Source organism: Lissotriton helveticus, chromosome 6, assembly GCF_964261635.1.
Source record: "Lissotriton helveticus chromosome 6, aLisHel1.1, whole genome shotgun sequence".
Lineage (NCBI taxonomy): Eukaryota > Metazoa > Chordata > Amphibia > Caudata > Salamandridae > Lissotriton > Lissotriton helveticus.
In genome coordinates, this window is record NC_136067.1 from 1,846,209,988 (window position 1) to 1,846,219,542 (window position 9,555).

Consider the following 9,555-nt stretch of genomic DNA (forward strand, 5'->3'; position numbering starts at 1 on the left):
TATTCTTACAAATTAAACTCTGGTTTCAGCACACCCAAAGTTAGACAGCTCTCTTTGAGCTTGCACACTACCTATTTGAATAACCCATGCCTCCACATTTTACAGCAGTGGTATGATGTGGGTCTGAATTGGGTACAGCTACTTGGCTGAGGTACTCTAATTGCTCCAGACAATTAGCACATGTTCACAAAAAAATACAAAGTTGGCCATGGAGGGATTTTGATTTAAATGTTCCTTCAATATCCTCTTACCCCAAAACGAAATGAGTTTGAACTATACATCGACTACAGTGCAATTCAGAGACGAAAACAGCTAGACTGGCAAACCGCATTGTATGTGCAAAATTGGCAGTGGAGACATACGAGGGAGGAAAAAGGATTATTATTGCAACCAGCAGTGGGATCACATTAGCCAAAACAAAATATAGGAAGAGGAACTCAGTATAGTCTACATAAACAAACCCTTAGGGCCTGATTACTATTTGGTTGGCGTTTTCTGACCCGTGCATAAACCCCTGTTAGCACACGGGTCGGAATTTTGAGTTGGTGGGTACTTAACTCATATGATAACTATCAGATGCCATAAATACCTCAACCTTCATTAAATTTCGGCACATCAAATCTGCTGAAATGTAACAGTGGAAAAGTTGGTATTTACTGTATCATGTGGATTTTGGTGTGTTAAACCCCAAAATCTGCATGTTATTCCCCACCAACTCTGTGTGGTTTATCCAACCCGATACACAATGTACCCTGTGGTTTCGTTATTTATCATGTGCCATAAATAGCGCTCAACCTCGTAATCAGGGCCTAACTGTTGTAGAGGAGTAGTAACTGCTGTTAAATGTGTACATAGTAGGACACTTGGGGCTGTGCCATGCACAGGTCCTACCACTTGCCAAGAGCAAGTTAACAATGTGTTTTTGTGTATGTGAAAACTTTCAAAGTCTGCATTCTGGACGTACGGAAACTGTGAGTATTGATATAATGTGCATGTGTAAACGTGCAATATCTGTTGCACACGTGGAAAATGGCACTAACTGGAAGTGGGCACGGACAGAGTGATAATATATGTTTATTGGACATGTGGCTCGCACTTTGTGCTTCCGTGTGGTGTGTACTTTTAATGCCAGTTTTCACATGCCAAGCAATGCCGGAGTCCTCGTACTCAATAGGAGTGCCTTCCATTTTTGACATGTCTAAGATCAGACATTGCCTGTTCCAAACAACCAGAAACAGAGGTATGTTTCCAAAATCCAGGAGCATGCACTCCCACTGCATGTGACTATTCAGATGTATTCAGTTCACAGTTATGAATTGTGCCTGCACCGTTGTTGCCTGTGTGACAGTCTGTTGTGTTCTGGTTACTGGACATGAGCACCTGGTATCCCTGGCTTGGCTCGACATCACTCAAGCAGTATAACATTCCCGATTCTCCATCATTCATTAGTTCATTCCAAGACCCTTTATTTGTACTGCCCATCCTATTTGAATCTCTGCTTCACACTCCTGTTCTTTATGCCAATTGGACGGCTAAGATTGGCTACCAACTAATGTGCTATTTTCGGGGGAAATCATTCCATTCACAAAGTACCTTCTTCATTTTCTCTCTCTCTCTGGTTTACTGCTTTCCACTCTCCAGGCAAAACAGTGATTGAGAAGCCTTTGAGGAGCATAAAGTGCTATGCAAGCAACCAGAATCATAAAGTAAATGTCTGTTGGTCTGTGCTTAAGGTTGAATACAAGTCAGATGGTCCATGTGTACAGGTGTCTGTAAGTGTATGGTCGTGGGTGATTGATTGTCTAATGGTCTGTTTCTGTTGGTTTCTGTAACTGTATTTTTCTGTGATTGCACGGATGTCTGTAGGAATGTTGATGTTTTATGTGTCATGTATATCTCTGTGGGTGCGAGTGTTGTGTTTCTGCATGTCTGCGCTCACTATACAAAAGTCTCACCTATTGGTTTGATCACCACGTGTGGATTGTGGCAGTAGCCTCTTTATCAAGGGGTGCTGTACAGAAGAGAGCATTGTGCATGTGAGTTCTAATTAAAACCAGATTACAGTACATGATGGTGAAGGCAGCTGGACACATTATTTTGGACAGCAGCAGACAGCACAACTGCAACTTTATTTTGCACATGTTCCTGTTCTATTGTTGGCATTTACAAGTTTAGTTTCAGGGAGACGAAGTTAGTGCCGTGAAGTGGCAAAACTGGGATTGGAACCCTCATCTCTGCCTTCCATACTGTGTACATATCGTAAACCGTTTTGCACTGATGTGTCTTTTTTTACAGAGGGCATGTCTATTTCAATTCATGTCATGAAACCCCATTACAACACTGAGACACTTCATCACGGACCCTTACAAATGACACGCATCGTGCTCTTTAGTGGTGCTGACATTCCATTCTAAGGACGGCGTTCCATAGGATTACTACGTCTCGCTTTTCACGCCTTCAGCAAGCAGCTCTTCCTTCCTGGGCAATCAAAGTCTATAGACTGCTGTTTCCTTCCTCTCACACTCCCAAGAACTTGCTCGAGCCAGCACACTTGAGCTGCTGAGTGCTTGTCACCTCCAACATGCACCAAGGGTTGACGTGAGCCGTGATGCCAGGAAATGAACCCGAGATCTCAAGGGCAAATGAAGTGACTACTGTACGCCTCCGTCTGCTAACCCACTGTGAGTCAAAGAACACTACAGGTCACTTTCACAACTACAGTGTAATGTCCTTAACCTGCAGGAGAGCAGAAAAAGAGCAAATACATAAGTATACATGCATGAATGTATTGATATATATTACGAAACTAGAACATTAGTTAATTCGTAGGAAACTGCAAATATTTAATAATACAGATAGTCATTTTTTTAAGTTTGAGTTTACTAAAGAATAAAGCATGAAAAGAAAAAACAGTAAAATTATAAAATAACATATCTTATACAATGAAAAGGTAAAAAGGGTAAGGGAGATACAGAACATACGAGAATAGTTGGAGAAAGCAAGCAATTTATGCAAATGGGAATAACATTGTAAGCAGAACAATAATGGAGGAAAGAAACAAAATTACAAAATTATCAATCATAAAACAACAGTTAATCAACTGGAATAATAGCAGGCAAGGGGGATTATCAATTTTTTGACTGGCCACTGTAAATGCCCATCTGGCTTACAAAAAAACAAGCATTCATAAAACCTTCGGGCTTCGTCTCTAGAAGACCGATTTATTTGCTTTGCCAAAGCTTTTTACCGTTCACAATCGCGTGCATGGCCGGGAATGTATTCACACACGTGCATTGTGATGCATGAGCACTTATGTCATGACATTTCAAACGGTGTGATACGTGTGGGCACAGGAGTGGTAATGCATGCCAACCATTTTTATTTACTTTTCTAAAATGCCACATGGCCACCATAAAATGGTAAATAAATAAAAGGAAAAAAAAGAAAAGTGTGCACCAGCGCACGCACAGGAAAGACAGCAAGCAGCCCAGCATCGCTATGCAGCTGCCAGACCCTCGTAATAATAATACTAATAATACACTAAATGACGGGGAACAATGGGGAACATAGGAGGGGAATGAAAAGAGTGTTGGAGGGGGAAGAAGAAACAAAACATTTTTAAGTGTCACAGGGATCTGGAAGAGTAGGGAACATGAAGTTGCAAGAGGTGAACCGGAATACACACAACTATCTAATTATGGGCAAACGGCTGACCAAGACTTTATGTGATGCATTGAAAACAAAAGGTCTGGTCAACAGACAGCTGAAGCTGCCAGTAGCAAAGCCCTAAACAAATCGCCCCCCATCTCCACTCCCAATCTTTCACCCTATCTTCCCCTCTCTGTTAACATCAACATTCCACTTAATCGACCACTTTCCGAGCTTTTTGAGCCAGAACTTCATTTACTCAAAATATAATTTCTTGGGATACAGATGTGTTCTGGCTGCCCAATTCTTAACTTTTTATTAATCCAGTTTTTTTTATGTTTGATTGCTATTTGAGGATTTTTCTCAACCGAAGTCCTTTGTTTTAAATTTCGTGCACTTTAGTCTGGGCTGGATGGTGGGACAACATTTTTAGAGGTGATGAAAAAGAAGAATGGGCCAAGACACAAATAGCATGGTGGCTTTCCTACATGGAAGCATGGAATAGGATAGCGATATTTTGCTTTCAGCCAGATTTGGTCATCAAGTGAGATGGCAGCTGAATCGGCTGAGGCACTAGTCGTAGAGAGCTCTCCACAGGTGGAGAGTGGTTTATTCAAGAGCAACAATTGCACATCAATTGTCTGGAGTTGCTGGGGGTTGGTCCGTTGTAATCCAGTGCTGGACCAAGGACAGAATTAAATGTTGTGTTCTCGTCCAGATCGCCAACATAGCAGGAATTCTTCATATCAACCATCTGGGAGGCACGAGATCCCGGATTTTCTCGGATCTAGTCAGGTAATTATGGGACTATTGCCTGGAGAATCAGATCGCAATGTTGATGGAATGTCTGCTGGAGACATCCGACCAGATCCAAACTGGCATTTGGAACACATACAGGACTCCAGCTTATGGAAGCTAGATAGGAGAGTATTACTCTCTCTGATAAATAAATGAGGTCAGTTCTCTACCGACCTATTTGCATATCACCTTGATCATCAGCTGGACAGTTTTTTCAGCTGGAGAGCAGATCCGATGGCAGCGACAACAGACGCTTTCCTCCTGGATGAGACAAAGTAACAGGGGTTTGCTTTTAACCATTCTCCATGATTACGCTCCTCCCCACCCAGGTGAGGAGCCAGCAAGCGGAACTTGTGGTAGTGACTCTGCTTTGGAAATATCAAGGCTGGTATGGAGTTCTGATGGGACTTTCTTGGGATTTTCCAATTACCCTTCTCCACTTTCTGGATCTACTTCTGGATCCGTCAGGGAACCCTCAGAATGCTTCTAGAGGGTACACTATGTTTCACTGCATGGCGTATTATAGGCAATTTTGAAAAGTCACAGGCCTTTTGCAACAAGCTGAGGACCTCCACTCATGGGCCGACGGAACCGTCAAGCATTACAGATCGGCCTGGTCAAAATAAATAGGTTATTGCGTACAGAGGCACTTGGATCCCTGAAGGGGGAGATGTTGTTAATGTCCTCAGTTCAGTATCAGCTACTACCAGACGAGGGTCATGAGGCAGGTCCAGTTGGTACTGATCAGTAGGTCAGTTGCAGGGAGGCCTCTGGAAGTATTGTTCTTTCCCTTTAGCCCACAAAGGAGGTCAGCCAAGTGACTCTTGGAGTCACTCTGGGTAGCCTGGGATCAAGGAAAGCAGGATCAAGCTTCCTTCTTCAGACAGCAAGGCAGTCTTTCCAGCAGCAGGGCAGGCCTTATTCTAAATCCTCCACAGGCCCAGGAGTGTTTTGATAAATGATTCTGAAGGCCCTATTGTTATACCTGTTCACACCCTTTGTGTGGGGGAATTCCCTGAACTACCCCCAAAATTGGTTCTTATCAATGTTTCCGCCTTCTCTTGGTTCTGGCTCCAAACTGTCTAGGAGGAAAAATGCATGTTTTTTGTGTGTACTACAGGCAGGGCCCTTTGAAATATAATCAGGGAAAGGTACAGTTCCTCCACAGCCATCCTGTTAGGAAGACCCTCGCCCCTCATATCTAGGCTTTCTTTCTCAATGTCTGGAAGCATTACACAAGACACAACAGCAGAGCCATTCAGTCTTGTGATCTAGGACACTGGTAGCAAGACACATTTGGTTTGGGCAGAAAATCCCAACTTCCTAAAAGTCAATAGTCACACTCTGCCTTCCTGCCGTCGTGTTTCCCTCTGCACTCCTAATTTGTTCCCTGAATGGGTTAGATCAATCTTTTATCAAATAAATCATTATTATACCAAACAAAATCATAAGTGAATCTTTTGTTTGTTCATTGAGTTGGTTCCCAAGTTTATTCAAATCATTTCTCTTGAAATCTTCATAAATAAAATACAGTGCATTCCAGTGCTCATATGTTCAAACTTTAACAATTCGCAGTCATTCCTCAACGCAGTTCGGACTTTTCAGTCCTTTATCAGGAGATCATTTTCCATAGAAGGAAAAGTGAATAATACAAACATGTCATCCCTTTATCAACATAAGGATTATATCAATGACCCACCACGGTCAATGTTCATATCTTACCCATAGTCGTAGAATAGTTGCACTAATGATCCCTGATATGTCACATCCAATTTCAACTCATGAATTCCATGTTTATCAAGCAGATAGCAATCCTGCAACCTGTCCTGAATGTAAGCAAATGTCTAAACTCTCCAATGTAGAAAATCGATATAAAAAATCTGGAATAACATGTTCTTTGCTACAAATCATCAGAACACAAAAAAAGATTTCTCAACCATTGTTGCCATTAAATGCACTGAAAAGTGCACCATTACCATGTGACTCGATCAAAGTGAACCCAAATAAAACCACAAGAGTGTTAAGCATCAAACCGATTGTTCCTCCCACTTATCAGTGATAAGTGATGTGTTCTCAATGTTTAATCCATGTGTTTGAAAGTGGAACCGACTGCAAATGCGTGTAAAATAGAACCATAGCTTAATTTCACAAGAATAGTTACTGGAACACAAACCCTTCTTGATAACAGATAAGCACATTCAAGAACACTACGAAACTAGAGATATATTTTCAACATTTATTAAAATCAAAATCCTATCCTAGTGCACACATTATGAATAGTCCAAATTAAACAAGGTAGTTGCAATGATAGGCATTATGATGTATTATCAGGATTCTTTCCATCAATATCCTTTTTCCCTCCTTCACTGGGCTAACTAAGCTAACCTTAGGATCCAAAAAGGCCTACTCAAGTTTCATAGGTGGCTCACAGGGTCAGACTGATTTGCATATGGCCATGTCTGAACTGGGGTGGCAGAGTTGGCTAAAGAATGGTGATGGATTAAACCCAGATGTCTTGACTGGGTGTGAGTGTTTGATTGGTTCAGATGCTCCGTCCATCACCACCCCCTTTTGTACCGCATTGTTCCCCATAAATTGGCAGGGTATGCTCAGACGTGAGCCCCTTGCTCACTTTCCTCACTTTGTCACTGGATTCAAGCAAGCCGGACTGAAGACGGTTGAAATGCCAGAAACCGGTCCTCGGAAGCTTGTTTCCGGTCCAGGGAAGACATGGCTTGGCAGTTCGGGCTGGACTGTTCCCATGAGGCACAGGGTCAGACTGATTTGCATATGGCCATGTCTGAACTGGGGTGGCAGAGTGGGCTAAAGAAAGGTGATGGATTAAACCTAGATCTGTTGACTGGGTGTGAGTGTTTGATTGGTTCAGATGCTCCGTCCATCACCACCCCCTTTTGTACCGCTTCATACGAGGCTCACACCAGACTATCATACCAAGAAACTAAAATGGTCAGTAAAAAGAGCACAAGAAGACGCACTCTATGCTAAGTTACACATTGACCTGAGATGCAACAATAGTGCCTGATTTTGGGTCTCGGTGAATCAACTCCTTCAACCTGACCACAGCGGCATTGACTCTTACATTACCGAAGCCACATGGGCACAACATCTAAAAGACCACTTCAATCATTTAACATTTGACAGCTCCCAGATGGATCCTTAGAAAACCTCAGCTGCAACATTAACCTTAGGACCACATGAGGTGTGCGTAGAGAACATCAAGGAGAAAATGACCAAAGGGTTAAGGGAAGGGGTTCCAGGCCCTAACTGCATCCCTCCGGAGGTGTTTAAATATGGCCCAGCTTTTGTAGCAGAAACCTTAGCACCAGTGTTTGCACAGATTCGAAGCATGGGCATTCTTCGTGCATCATGGAGAGGTTTGATCATATCTCCAGTTTTCAAGGGGAGAGATAGATGTCTTCCAGTCAACTATCGTTTAATAGCTTTGATTGATAATGATGCCAAATACTTTGCCGGAACTGTGCTCGACAAGCTATCAGCATGGGCTTCCAGTAATGCCATCATACCCTACAATCAGACAGGATCCTCAAAATCATCTGACACAGTCACAAACATTTTGGAAATTTCTCTCCTAATGCATGCTGCCCGTGTTACCAACACGTCTTATTCGTCTGCTACATTGACTTTAAAGCAGCCTTTGACTGTTTCGACTGGGGACGGCTGTGGCGCAAGCTAGCAAGCTGGAAAATATCACAAAGCCTGCGGAACATGCTTATTATGCTCTCTAGCGACACCTGGGTGTGGGTCCAAATAGGTGCAGGAACGCACAGGAAAATCCCAACCACCTGGGACCTAAAACAGGGGTGCATCCTGACACCGTCTCTCTTCAATCTCTTTTTGGCATCTACAATCCTGTGATTCCCATGCTCCTAAATTAGGTGGCAAGGCTATATCCAGCTTTCTCTATGCTGGCGACATGGTATTGGTCAGCCGCAACCGGTGGGGTTGCAATGGCTGTTAGACAACATGAATGCCCACTCCCTGGTCAACGGCCTGACGATCAACCTTGGCAAAACTAAAACCATGGCACACAATAATAAGAAAACACAGGCATGTTTTGGGGGGATACCTGGCTTGAAAGCACAGACAAGTACAAATACCTTGGGGTCATCATTGACACGAAAGGGGGCTTTAACGGCCCAGATGGAGGTGATACAAAGGAAGGGGCTGGAAGTGGCTGTAACACTTAAAAGTCTAAAGAAAAAACTGCCCGGGCCTACCTTGATGCCCTTTCTCAGAGTAAAGCGAACAAAACTCCTGCCGACGTTCTCCTATGGGAATGAATCTCCAAGAGGCCGGGACACCAGCACCTTAGACACTGCAATGGTTTATGCTTATAGATAAAAATATTTACTGCCACGTTACACTTCACCGGCACGGATTAGGTTAAAATTTGGACTGATGAGACAGGCGCTAGCCAGGCATGGTGCATATTTAATAGTTGTAACAAGATTTGGAAAGCAGAACCAAACACATTGAACCACATGTTATGGAAAGAGTTACCGGACCGCAACACGTTGGCAGTGAAAGCTTACCTGCAAGAATCACTGGACCTCATAGGCCTCACCCAACTTTGGGATATGACCATTAGCCAGGTATTTAAGTGACTGGTTCTAAAGACCCTCTAACTCGCTCTGTTATTGAAGACAAGGCCACACTATAAAACAGAACGCATGGGTGTATGACATTCAATAACTACAAAACTTTTGCACTCCAAAAATACTTCACAACTGGGTACCAAGCCACCGTTAAGTTGCAGTTTTTAGCTATCGGCTGGGGATATTAAATGTAAAGGACCACCTGCCACCCTGGTTAAGTGGAAGACCTTCTACATCTAGTCTGCTCTTGTAAAGCAGTACAGGGTGAAAAGAGCTAGCTACTGACAAGGGCTTTCAACCAAAGTGGAATTCGCTCCCGCACTGCAGGTGGTGCTGGCCTGCTTTGACCCAGGGGATATCCACCTGAACTGTTGCTTTGTTAACTTCTTGCTGAAGGCTGAGAAAAGATTGCTTCACAGCACAACCCCTTCAGGCTTGCAGAGTCAGCTTGCCACTTAGGGTCTATGGACAA